Genomic DNA, 13906 nt, shown 5'->3' on the forward strand with positions numbered 1-13906 from the left:
GAAGTGAGTGAGACATTCCACCTCTTAGGTCAGACAGCACATGTAGACCTTGGTTCACCTGGTCTGTAAGTCCTTTGGGTAGTAAACAGCTATGGCCAATATTAATGTGCAATTAATACCTGGTTTTCAACACCTGTTCCATCATATTACCTAAAAATGTGGCTGAATAGTGATGTTTAGTGCTATGAACCTCTCTGGCTTTTTATATTGTGTTTGCACTTTAAAGTGCTTACAGTCATGATAAAAACTTTGTTCATTTAGTTGTGTCAAGAGACCATCGATTGTTTTACCTTAATGTGGTGAATAATGCCCCAGAACAGGAGATGAATGACATCTTTAACTGTTAGGTACACTTTGGCTCTATTAAGACAATCTTATTACTGCTTTTTGTTCTTTTTAAGATACCACAAGTGAAATTGATAAAAATATGCCCATTTTTTTATAAAATAAAAAGGATTGTATTTTCTAGAGACCAAATCCAGATTAATACAGCTACACTGCTTCCTCCAGCCTCTCAAAGCTGATGTGCCTCATGATATAAGAAACTCTAGAACTGCTTTATAAAAGCAGATGTAATTTTTTCCTAGTTCTACTGGTGAATCACAAGGGTAATATGGATGCAGCAATATATTTATGCAAATCTATAATGCCAATATTAGATGGCGCTTACACTAAATGATGACTTTTGTTCCTTTATGTGACAAGGAAACACACAGGAAGTGTGTGTCGTTTAAATGTTTTTGGGTGTACTGCCGCTGCGAATCCGGGAAGGTCGGAAAGCTGAAAAACATCAGTAGAGGGAGCTCCTACTGCATTTTCTGGGAAAGATTCTTTCCAACCTTTGGTGGACAAGTCGTTTGCAATTCCTGGGATGAAGCCGCCCCTTGTCATGTGCTCTCTGACTGCTTAGCAGCACATTTGCGGCAAACAACAGAATAACACGAAAGGAAAATGGCTTAATATCCATCTGCCTTGTCATCTTTTGCGGATTATGGATGGATTGCAGGCTGCAGACCCCATACAGCACCATTGTTCTGCTTCCCTCTTTTTTCTTCAGGATCTCACATTGAACCCTTTCAGTCACCTCAAATGTCAAGCCGGGACTGAAAAAATCAATACTCAGAAGAATTTAGTGTGATATGGGGGAATGTAATTTGTCAAAGTAAAAGGGAAAGAGAACAAAACAACATGTTTTTTCCTCAATATCCCATGTCTTCTTGATCAATAGGATATAATATTTGCCGGTCTCAGAGACTAATGACAAATTCCCAATGTTCTGAAACATCTTGAGGGTGTCATTTACTCATTTTCTCACCTGCCTTTTCCAATAAGTAAGAAAGCAGCTTGAGGAGATCAAACATTGCTGACCTTCTCTGTGCAGAGTTCCTCAGAAATGTTCTCCTGTGGGATGGTTGCTTTGACAAAAGGGAATTTCTGGACATGGTTGCTGAGGACAAAAGACCCCTGGCATGGCTGGCAGGGGTCAGGAGGCAGCACAGGTTGAGTCTCTCTTTAGGCTTCTTCCATTCCCAACTGAGTCTCATGTCAGGGGCTCAGTGGCTCAGCTCTGCACTGTCACTAAAACAAGGACAGTGGGGCTGTGGTTCCACTGAAACAATGCCTTTAACACACTGCTGAACTCAGCTGTGTGATTGTTTTACAAATTTCCCCAATGTTTTTGACAGTGAGATCTGCCCAAAATGTAATCTCTTGCCTTAAAGTTTCTTTCTGCTGGTTTCTCAGTTAAAGGTGTTGGTCAGGCAAATCCCCATCTTCCTGTTTGGGGAAGCAAAGCAAGAGATTATTTGTGTTTTCTTTGTGTTAAAAGAAACTTCAGGCTTTAAAATATCTTGGGATATTCATGCTACAATTTATTTATATATATATATATATATATATAATTTTTTTTAATAAAGTAAAATTTAACCAGGACTGTTTTGGTCAGTTTAAGATATTTAGATTTCTGTGTACACATGTAGGTGTTTAATAAGGTTTCCAGAATCACTGAGATTCCTTTCAGCTTTTAAAGCTCACATTTCTTGATGTGTAATGCTTTCCAAGTCTTAGGCTTAAGCGACTAACATGGCTGAGTGTCATTCTTAAAGTATTAAACCCACATTTGGTTCACAGGTTGATTAAAATTGCAGTTGCCTTCATGACTGGATTTATTGAGCAGCTCATGGTTAACTGACACACTGAATTCTTGTGTCTTATAGACTGGGGATCAGCCAGAAAGAAAAGTTTAACCGGAAAGCTGTACTTTTTATTCAATGGCTTAATGGATATTCAGGGTTTTTTTAAAGAATCAATTTACTGAATCATTCTTAGTTTTTTTCTCCACACAGTTTAGAGTATTTACTATGAAGCCTCCCACTTAAAAGGCAAATGTTTAAGAAATATTTTTCATAAAATAATGAGAGATGCTGGCAAGTATTTATTTTACTTTGTGCCTATTTATTTCCCTTGGGCAAACTGAGGAATTTTTCAAATCTGATGATTGTTTTATATGTGTTGTATCATGTTTACAAATCATCAGAAGATTTTAAAATCCATTTAGTAATTGACAATATAATATTCAGTTACATCAAAAGTCTAGATCCTTGAGGGAATTTTTAATTTGCCATACATATTTGGTTTTGCAACTTTTCAGGAAATAATACATTTCTACTTATTTGCATAAGTTAATCCTTCCTCATTTTGAAATTTTATTCTGCTGAGTTGTGTTCCAGATACCAATGAGGTCAAGGAAATCTTTGTTACAGGCTCAGTCAGCAGTGTGTGCAATGCACGTCCCCTCAGCTCAGTCCAATTGAAAATAAAAATAGTGGCACAGGGGAAGAAAGGCCAGCTTATGGATTGATGCTGTAGCCTGAAACCATACCATGAATACTTGGCACTGCAGAGCTCTCATCTTTATGGCATGTATTTTAATTAGTGTGAAGAACTGGCTCATAACACATGTAAGACGGACACATTGAGCTGTTGGATGACAAACCCGCCTGAATAAAGGTGTGGCACAGGAGCTGCTGATTCTGCAGGTGGCCCAGAGGAACAGCTTCCATGCTTTTAAAATCCCTGGGAATGCTGACTCTGAGTGGTGGATGCAGCTCAGTGCCTTGGAGTGCACCACAGGATCACAGAATGGGTTGGGTTGGAAGGGACCTTAAAGCTCGTTTGATTCCACCCCTTCCACTGTCCCAGGCTGCTCCAAGCCCCAATGTCCAGCCTGGCCTTGGACACTGCCAGGGATCCAGGGGCAGCCCCAGCTGCTCTGGGCACCCTGTGCCAGGGCCTGCCCACCCTCCCAGGGAACAATTCCTGCCCAATATCCCATCCAGCCCTGCCCTCTGGCACTGGGAAGTCACTCCCCCTTGTTCTGTCCCTACATGCTCTTGTGAAAATCCAGCTCAGCAGACTCTCCAAAATGTATGACTGCAGAAGTGCCATTTTGTTTCTAGAGAGAAAAGGAGATAATTATGCTTAGACTATGGGTATTTTTATGCTCCCTGTAGATATATTGATGATAATCCCCTGGCCTGAGACATTTTATTCCATTCTTCAGTAAAGGCTTTCATATTTTATCAAGGCTTTTCCTGGAGCCAGCCTTAAGCACTAACAAGAAAAATGACTGCTTGAGGCTCTGATTCAGCCTCAACAACTTAGCCCAGTGCTCAAAGATACTTAGGGGTTGTGACAGAGCTTTGCAAGACCTAACTCTGGGCATCTGACCACCAGGCCAGACCCCTTGGCACTGAATCCTGAGCTGAGGCTGCTTGTGTGCTCTGCAGGCAGAATCGTGCACTTTAGGTGTGCAGGTCAAAAACAAGAGGGATGTGCTGTTTCTTCTGCTACCTTTGGCTTTTTGTGTGGCTGAGGACCCAGCCTTTCCCATGTGCCTGGTGTGAGTGGTGCTGAAAGAGGGATGGAATGAGGAGACACAAAAACCTCAGTGGAAGGATCCTGAAGTGCTGACAGCACTGGGAGCTCACAGCAACCCCCCTGCACTCATGGAAGCCTCGGGTCATTGTGTGGGATTCCTTAAGATAGATCTGGCCTTTGGATCCACCAGGCACCAGTAGGTGACTTTATTCAGCTGTAGTTCACAGCTCCCAGTCTCTCATTAAGGTAGAATCCTAATTCCTTTAAAAAAATAACAAGAATAACTGCCACTTTCGGGAGACAGGTGACATTCCTGTCTTTCAGTCTTTCCCTCTCCCTCAAAGAATTATCCAGTCTTTTGGAAATTTGAGTGCTCAGTTAGGAAGGATTTGTTTTAATCCCCACTGCACACCCTTTGGGAGAGTTCCATAAATCCCAGACTGCACAGCTTTGCTCATTTCTTTCCCCTCATGTTCAGGTTGTCCCCTTTCATTCTGTTACATGATGAAGATCAGCTCATGGAACAGAAGGGAGGAGAGCAGCTCCTCTCCTCCAGAGCAGCTTATAACTGTAAAAATTGACCATTTCCCCTTTGAGGGATCCCAGGAATCTCTAGCACTTGCCTTGACTTTTGGTTCCAGTAAATGTAAGAATCAAACCCATATACCATATTTCTCATTAATTCAATGGAGAATCATGCACACTGCAGCCTCCTTTGAAGTTAATTGAAGAGTCTTGGCCTCCATTGACTCTGGTTTCAGTTTTGGTTTGGCAATAAAACTTCGAACTGAACGAGTTGTGGCTGCTGTAGTTCTTATTTCATTTCTATGGAAAGTTCTTATTTCATTTCTATGGAAAGTTCTTATTTTACCCACAAGCACATAATAAGTGCTGAAAAATGCCTCATTCCTAGCTCATATTTTGCTGACAGAGAAGATAATTTGCACATGTCAGTAGTTTCTGTGGGTAAAGTTAGAATTCCTCAGCTTTGGCTTTTTCCCAGTTGATGTCACAAAACTGGCCAAGAAACCAGACAGAGAAGTTTTAACCAGGACATATTTGCTGACAGTTGTAAGATGTCTGACTAAGGACTAGAAGGTAATTGGGAGTAGATGACACCAATTTATGATGGGAAGTCATGTTTGGCCAATGTGATGGCTTTTGACAAGGAAATGACTCGGTGGAAGAAGGGAGAGCAGTGGAGGCTGCTTGTCTTGAGTCTGGCAAGGGCTTTGACACAGTCTCCTGTAACTTAACAGACAAAGTGTTGGGATACAGACTGGAGAAATAGGCAGAGGGGTGGACTGACACCTGGCTGAACTGCTGGGCTCAGGGAGATGGGGATCAGTGACACAAAGTCCAGCTGGAGGCTAATCCTGAGTTATGTAGCCCAGGTGTCACTGTTGCCATCAGCACTGTTTGACATCTCCGTGACTGGCCTGGGTGATGGCACTGAGGGCACACTCAGCAGCTTGCAGAAGGCACAAAATTGGGAGAATTTGTTAACACACCAGCAGGATGTGCTGCCATTCAGAGGGAATGATTCAAGCCAGAGAATCAAGCTGAGAGAAACTTTGTGAAGTCTGACAAAGGGAAATGGACAGGGGGGAATGCCAAGTCCTGCCTGTAGGCAGGACAAATCCCACACATCAGCACAAGCTTTGTGGGTCAAACAAGTGGAGAGCAAGGAAGGACCTGGCAGTGCTGTTGCACAAGAAGTTGCACGGGAGAAAGCAATATGCCCTTGTGACAAAGGAGGTAGTTGGAGTGTCACCAGCAACAGACGGAGATGACACTTGTCTCTGCTCAGCACTGGTGGGACACACTTGCACTGCTGTTTCCAGTTGTGGGGCCCCCAGCACCAACAAGGACATACTGGATGGAATGCAGGGAAAGGCCACAAGTGTGGTTAAGAGATTGGTGCAGTTATGGCTTCTTTGTGAGGGGAAGAGGAGGAGCAGGCGCTGATCTCCTCTCTGTGAGACCAGGGACAGGACCTGAAGTTGTGTCAGGGGAGGGTTAGGTTGGGTATTAGAAAAAAGTTCTTCTCCCAGAGGGTGCTGGGCACTGCCCAGGCTCCCCAGGGAATGGGCACAGCCCCAAGGCTGCCAGAGCTCCAGGATCTTGGGACAACACTCTGGTGTGACTCTTGGGGATGGTCCTGCACAGGACCAGGAGCTGGACTCAATGATCCTTGTGGGTCCCTTCCAACCCAGTTTATTCTGAGGCTCTGATGTGATAAATAAGAAGACGCTGAGGGAGCTGGGACAAAAGAAGGCAAAAGCAGACTTTTCTCTGTTGCAAGCAGTGATAGGACAAGAGACAGCGGACACACAGAGGATATTCCATTTAAACAGTGTAAGTCTGTAAAATGTTCTATAGGCATTGAATTGTCTGTAAATTTTACCAATGTAAAAATTCAGAAAAACCTAAAGATATGGAAACTATTTACAGAAAAAACACACACCGATGTATAGAAAGTGTGTTTGATAAAAAAGGGTCATGTTGGAAAAGAGCTGGAAAAGTTGATGAGAGGGATGGAGCAGCTCTGCTGGGAGGAAAGGCTGCCAGAGCTGGCATTGTTCAGCCTGCAGAGGAGAAGCTTTGGGGTGAGCTCAGTGTGGCCTTGCAGGGCCTGAAGGAGCTGCAGGAAAGCTGGAGAGAGACAATTGCCAAGGGCTGCAGGGACAGGACACAGGGAATGGCTTCCCAGTGCCAGAGGGCAGGGCTGGATGGGATATTGGGCAGGAATTGTTCCCTGGGAGGGTGGGCAGGCCCTGGCACAGGGTGCCCAGAGCAGCTGGGGCTGCCCCTGGATCCCTGGCAGTGTCCAAGGCCAGGCTGGACATTGGGGCTTGGAGCAGCCTGGGACAGTGGAAGGTGTCCCTTTTTTGGTGGAATGAGATGAGCTTTAAGGTCCCTCCCAACCCATTCTGTGATTCTATGGTTCTATTCTGTGTTCAAATTCCCTTAGATGATTAGGTTATGGCCTCAGAATTCATAAAAGGAAAAGCATTGGAGCACAGGGCATGTTCTTATGCATCTACCAAAACAGGAAGAACACATTTGCAGTCAGAGTACAAGTGGAGATGCACTACTTGTTATGCTTAGAGATAAATAAAAGTGGTGAGAAATAAATCCTCTCTCTTTTCCATGAAGCAAACAGTATCCTACTTTGAATCTGAAGTGTATTTTACTGTGCTACTGTTGAGAAATGATGAGTGAACAGAGGTTATAAGGTGAAACCCATGTGTTCGTGTGTTTACAGAACCCAAGGTCAAGTAATGCTTGAAAAGACTGTTTGGGTAGGGGTATATATTGCAGGGTATGTAAATTTATTCATAAATGAAATTCTGAAGAACATTCAACACTGTGGTTCTGAAGGCAGAGGTTTGCTGAGTTCTTGAACTTGAACTGAGTCTTAGGTCAGATAGACTGGGATTAATTACACTGAACAAGGCAAAAGTAGTTACCCTGAATGGCTGAGTTCATCCATGAATTTCATATATATTTGGGGTTTTATTCAATACCTCATGTAAAAACTGCGGGCACAAGTTACCTGTGGAAATCAGGTAGCATATAGCCAAAATATTTAAGGCAGTTTCTGGAGTATAATGTGATTTTTAATGGCTAAAATAATAACAAAATAAAAGGGAATATTGCGTGATTTTCAAGCTGTGTTTTTAAATGAAAATTGTTCTGGCCATCCTCTATTCACTTGGAATGTTCCTGGCATTTGTGTGGCATTTTCAGAATGTGTCTGCAGCTCAATTACCTTGTGAAGCTTCAGCACATCTCTGGTCCCCATTGAGAGCTCTGCCCTGATCTGCAGTGCTGGAGTGTGACAGAAGCTCCAGGAGCAAACAAGAGTGCAGGTCTGGCCACCCAAAGTGCTGCAAAGTCAAGCAATGAGGAGTGAAAGGAGCTCATGAATTCCCACACCGAGAGAACTGCTGGACTGGCCTTCCCAGCATCACACATCTGTGTTCTTCAAATTGCTGTACTGGGTCTTCCTCAGCTGTGGCCATTCTCTGGGATGCTTCACTCCTCAGGAAGCCAGCAGGAATCCCTCAGAGCACGAGGCCATACGTGCACAGCCTTAATGGTTTGAATTTAGTGAGCAATCAAGCATCCTTGAAGAAGCAAAGTGAATTTAATTCAAGCTCCTTTTTTAAATTTTTTTTAAATTATTTTTTAATTTTATTTCAATGGCCCCTGGTATGCTGAACAGCACAAAGAATATCATGTGATGAATTCTGATTGATAATCAATGGATGCTCTGGTGAACTTATTACATGAAATCACAACAGACGACCTGACACTTCAATGCATATCCTTCCTTTTTGAAGTATTCTGCCTTCCAGGCTGGCATTCTCCTTTTCTGAGCTTCATTCCCCAGGGGACTGGGAGATTGAATTTAATGGTTAGCTGAGCAAGGATGAGCTGAACTCTGCTCATGTTAACTTAATCACTGCTCTCAATGAGAAAACTTATTTTGGGAGTGTTTATGCACCTTGTTTAGTCCAGTAACTGCAAATATAGTACGCAAAAAAGGGATTGTTTTGAGACCCCTTACTGATCACATATACTTTACTTTAATGAAGAAGTCCCTGGTTAAGGATTTGCAGTCTTTGATGAATTGCCTTGAAATTTTGAACCACTTGGAATCATACAAAACAAATTTTTCCCATTTAATAGATAAATCTGCTTTTTAATTGGCATTATTTTAAGTGTCACAACTTTTTATATGATACACTCCAGATAGTTACATATATTTAATTGAATTGAAGCACAGGATTTAGTGTTCTGTGTAAATTCTGCTGGCACAGGCTGTGAGATCATTAGAAGGACGTGCTAGGACATAGCAGGAGTAGTTGGCATCCTTTAGCCTAAACTCAAGCCACAGTGATTAAATTCTACCAGAGCTAACAGAAACATGATTAATAGGTGCTGTGGAGACCAGAAATCCCAGGAGCTCAGAACTGAACTGGGGTGGAGTGCATGACACTGCTGAGCTGAGGCCTTAAGCAAACCCTTTTCCTTCCCTGTTTTTCAGCCATTCTTCTGAACAGCGCCTGTCTGACTGCAGTGAGGGGATTCAAGTCACTCTCCAGATGCACAAGTTTTCTCACTTTTTATCTTACATCTCCCATCCTGCTGAGGAGGGGGTAACTGCTCTTGAGGTGCTCAGTTCCTGACTGGGAGGCAACACTCCACACCAGTAAAGGCGACCAAAGGAGAGATGTATGTGCATGGCAGGCACCTGAGACAGAGAGAAAAAGGTATGAAAGTAGAGCAAAGGCTTGGGGTCATCTGTTTTTGGGCATTCCATCATTTCAACTGCATTATCTGACCACGTCTTTGTGAGAAGAACACAAGCAAAGCCCAGCAAGCAGCTGGAAAACAAAGCAAATATTCACACAGCTGTGGCTAATAAGGACAAAAACAGTCAGAGATACCCAGTGCCCACCACTTCCTGCACCAGGACAGGGAACACGGCCAGCACCACCACTGCATAAGGCTCTGCCAGTGCCTTAGGTCTCAGGTAAACCTGAAGAAATAAATAATACTCAGATGATTGTGTCTGAAGATATACACAGTTCTCCCCGGGCATGGAGCCTCAAACCATTTCACTGAAGGAGAAGCAGGAATGAAGTTTCCTTTCCTAGAGGCTTTAAATGAGCCCAAGTTATTTCCCAAGTCAAGCTGTATCAGTGAGTGACACTTCCCAAAGTGCAATTTTTGCAGCCTCTGAGAAGGCCTGGTTAAAGCAGCAGTTACCCATTTGTGTAACCTTTGCTGCTGGTAATTGAGAGTGTGCATTGCTCAGACAGCTTGGAATTAGAATTAGGCAGAGAGACCTTTCAAAGAAAATATGTAAAAAGCTTCATTCCAAGTCCAATTAGAGCTAAGGTCAATCTTCTTTAGCCCATCTCATTAGTGCTCTCTGGCAGCAAAACTCACTTCAAGACTCCAAATATTTGATTCCTGGATATTTTTTTGAATGGACAAGTCGGCTAATAGGGAAGGTGTCATCAAGATGTAAAAAGTCACTTAAGCTAATTATTGTGGAAATAACATGTGTACTTTTGCATCATTCCCCCCCTCCTATAACGGATTTAATCCTTTCATGTATCCATGTAATGGGTATCCATACAATGGATCTAACCCTGCCTGAAGTCAATCCCTTTTTTTTGAGTAGGCTCTGTGTCTTTCAGTCTGTTGGGAGTTGATGCATTACATTAAGGTTTCATGAATATCCTGTTCCCAAATGAGGCACATCTGAAATTCACTGGGAAAAATAAATAGGAAAATAAATCCAGGTAAACACCTCCAGTTTGATAAAGACCGTGGTTTGCATTTGGGATCACCACACATACACAGCTGTAAGTTTTACTGAAAACCTGTGAAACTGAACTCCACCTGTGGCTTTGTTATTGTAGCTACATAGAAATAACAGAAATAAATACAGAAGCAGCTCATGTTCCATAAGAATACAGGGAGATAAAATGTATTTCCCTTCCTGGCTGTACCTAGAATATGTAATAAGATAAAGATCTGAGCACTAATTTATTTCCTTTATTTCTTGCTTTATGTCCTTGCAGGTACTGAATTATTTAAGCACCTCGAATTCCAGACAAAAGTCTCTACACCAGCATGAGCAACCAGGAGCAATTGCTTGTCTTGGAGTCAATTCCAAAACTCCCAACTGCATGCTCAGGAACTGGAACTCAGTACATCCAGGTTACTTTAAAAATGAGTCCCTTTCAGATCCTTGGTCCCCTCCAATCCTCAGCCAAAACTGCTTTTCCTTCCACAGGTATCTAAAGCCTTGGACCCTTCCTGGGTGAGATGTCAAAGTTTTTTCTTGAATATTTGTAACAAAAATCATGTGGTTGGGATAACCCTCAATCCTAAAGTCACTTGAGGGTTTCCAGTCTTCATATGCCATTTTTCATGTTTATTGAAGAAGTTTCAAGCCAGAGATGGGTTTTTTTCTGGTTTTTTTGTTTTGAAAATGCAGTAGCTTCAGCAATTAGATAGAAACACCTTGTGTCTTGTGTGAGTCACAGCTTATGAATCTTTTAAACTGGAGTTTAAGAAGCATTAGAGTCAAAGGCTTCTGAGGAAGTGAGAGGTGGGTCCCCTTTGGCTGCTGCAGCCAGGTAAGAACAGTCACCCAGCCTGTTCCAGGCGCTTTGTGCCCCTTTAAACCACTCTGTCCTCACAAAGAGGACAGGCCTGGCAGGAGCTGCTGGTAGAGCAGATTTACCTGAGGATTAGGCAGAGCAGATGTAACAGAGCAGGATTCAGCACTTCTACACAAAAAAATGTCTTTGCATTAGAGCTACAACCTTTCAAAATCTCATCTTTACATCTCATTTCTTTATTGGGCCTGCATTTCCTGTCCCTAGACATGCCAAATTACTGTTTCTAAGATGCAGATGATACAATTATCTCTGAGTGAAATTAAGTTTTCCAAGCAGCCCTTTATTTGACTTTCTTATCTTTACCTTATTTCCTTTCTCACTCGTTTCATGTATAAAACTGACATGTTGTAAATTTTGTTGGAGGTAGGCTCCCAAAGCAATCTCTAGCTAAGGGTCACTGCTGGCCATATTTTTATATGTCTTTAGAGTTTTATTAGTAATTTTAACTCATTTCCTTTGTTTCGGCAGAAGGAAAATTGAAGAGAATAGTTTAGTGGATATTAAAAGCTAAAACACAATGGACCCCATATACCCAATTTAAGTGTTCCAGATATGAGAAGTAGATATATATATAAAGCAGGAAGTGCCCTTCATAAATGCTTCATGGTTCACCTATTTTATTTCTGTGATTTAGAATGCAGAAAAGCTGAGGTATGGTTTCCAGAGAGAGGATTGCTATTTTAGTAAACCAGAAAATTTTCCATGGATTTTACTCTGAATTCCACTAAACTGCTATCATGGAATGGTTTGGGTTGAAAAGGACCTTAAAGATCATCCAGTTCCCACCCCTTGCAATCGGCAGGGACACCTTCCACTATCCCAGGTTGCTCCAAGTCCTGGCCAACCTGGCCTTGGACACTGTACTTAATCCAGTGGAAAATCATGCTAACATGGCCAAACTTTTAAGGAATTGTAGCTCAAAGGGAAAAAAAAAAGTCTAGAATAAGTGAACTAAATGACTTAAAGACACTACAGAAATGAGGCATAATTGTGAAACAGGCTGAGTAGCAACCAGAAATAATTTTTTCTATATTTTTAAAATGTTTTCTAATAATTCCTAAGGATAAAAAAAAGATGGTGAAAAAATATACTACCTTAGATAAAGCATTAGGTTAGAAATTGTTTGTTTTACCACAGGAAGAAGGGACTGTTACAAGGAGCACTGACAAATTGTGTCTGTTGGGAGTTCTGAGAGTGCACGTCCAGAGAGGAGCACAAAGACGGTTTACTGGACTTGGATGTGGCAGCAGAGCTAATTTGTGGACAGGTTGTGACTGTGTGGAAGGCATTAGGAAATGTCAGGGCTTGGGATCATTGATCAGGACTGTTATCCCCACTGGAACCAGGACTCTGAGAGGAATGGTGGCTGCAGAGGTGTCAGGGGTTGTTTTTCCTTCACTGTACAGACAAGGTTTATGGCGCTTTTGGTATTTTTTTCTAAATGTGAAAGCTAAGGGGAAAATAAAAATCAGCTGCTTGGTATTGGGTTTTCCATGAAATCCTCACATGTTTCCACAGGCACGGTTTTCATTCTGTTTGTTGAGTATATTTTGAAAGAAAGAAATAATATGTTATTTTGGAATGAGTTAATGGACAGTTTAAGGACAGTCTCCAAGCAGCCTGCAACCTTATGTGTCATACAGATGAGTGCAGAGAGTATTTTTGTTGTTTTTCCTGAAGGGTAAAAATATTATATTATTCCACTGAAGACGCAAAAGTGGCTCTTTCCCTTAATTATAATTGGAAAGGAACTAGTGAAAGAAAGACTAATTCTGAAGCTAAAGTTGGAAGCATGGTCCCAGTTTGGCCTCAAAAGGAAAAACAGGAGACCTTTTAATTCCATTTGGTCAGGAGGGGAGAGCAGGGAGAGAATTTTGTATCATTCAAAATGTAGTAATAACTATTAGTATAATATGTTACTGATATGCAAATAGGTTTGGGCTCTTGAAAATCAAAAGCAAACTTGCTTTAAGAAGTGGTAGCATGTTTGGCCAATTTTCCAGTGGCCAAAATATCTTTCTGTTTTATACCTGGTCTATATCACAAATATACTTCATCCTCAAGAGCATTTTGAACATATGGAGTTAATAAATTTTGAATTCTCTCAGGGTCTATCTTTATCTTTTTAAGAAAAGTACTGGGCTGTGGATACTGGACTGCATGAATGCATGAGAAAAAAAAGAGAATAATTTGTAATATTTTCATTTGTATTGGGATCTTTGTGAATGACAATAAAAATAATAGACTAATGGATGTCATAGAGCCATGAAATAAGGACTTCTGCTTGCATTCTCAGTTTATCTCCTATTTTTTATATCTACTTATTCTGCTATTCTATATTCTGTATAATCTCTGTGATCTATTTTCTATGCTTACTTATTTAGGTAACAAAGTAAAATACTTATACCTTGCTGTTCACTGAAAATGGTATTCAGAGTTTTTAAAGTGTTTCTTAAATCATTAACTAAAGCACACTGAAAAAGTATTCAACCAGTGCAAACTGTTAGAGTGAGAATTGTATGATTAAAAAGCTATTTGCTTCAATGATTTTAAGTCTAAATGTAGGATTTGAAATGAAAAAAAATGACTTCTTATTAAGTAAAAATGTGTAAAAAAAAATTTAGCACAACTACCTCCTGACTCCAGTGTTCAAGGACATCAGAAATGCCTAACAGAAAAAGTTCTTCCAAGGGACTCTTGCTCTATTCTTCACGATGTCAAGATTAATTAAGTTGACTGTACATGCAAAACACAACCTCCCCTATTCTTTGAGTAACCTCTCCCAGCATGCCCAGGCCAAGTCATCACTATGGCAA

This window comes from Corvus cornix, chromosome 11 (genome assembly GCF_000738735.6).
Source record: "Corvus cornix cornix isolate S_Up_H32 chromosome 11, ASM73873v5, whole genome shotgun sequence".
Taxonomy (NCBI): Eukaryota; Metazoa; Chordata; class Aves; order Passeriformes; family Corvidae; genus Corvus; species Corvus cornix.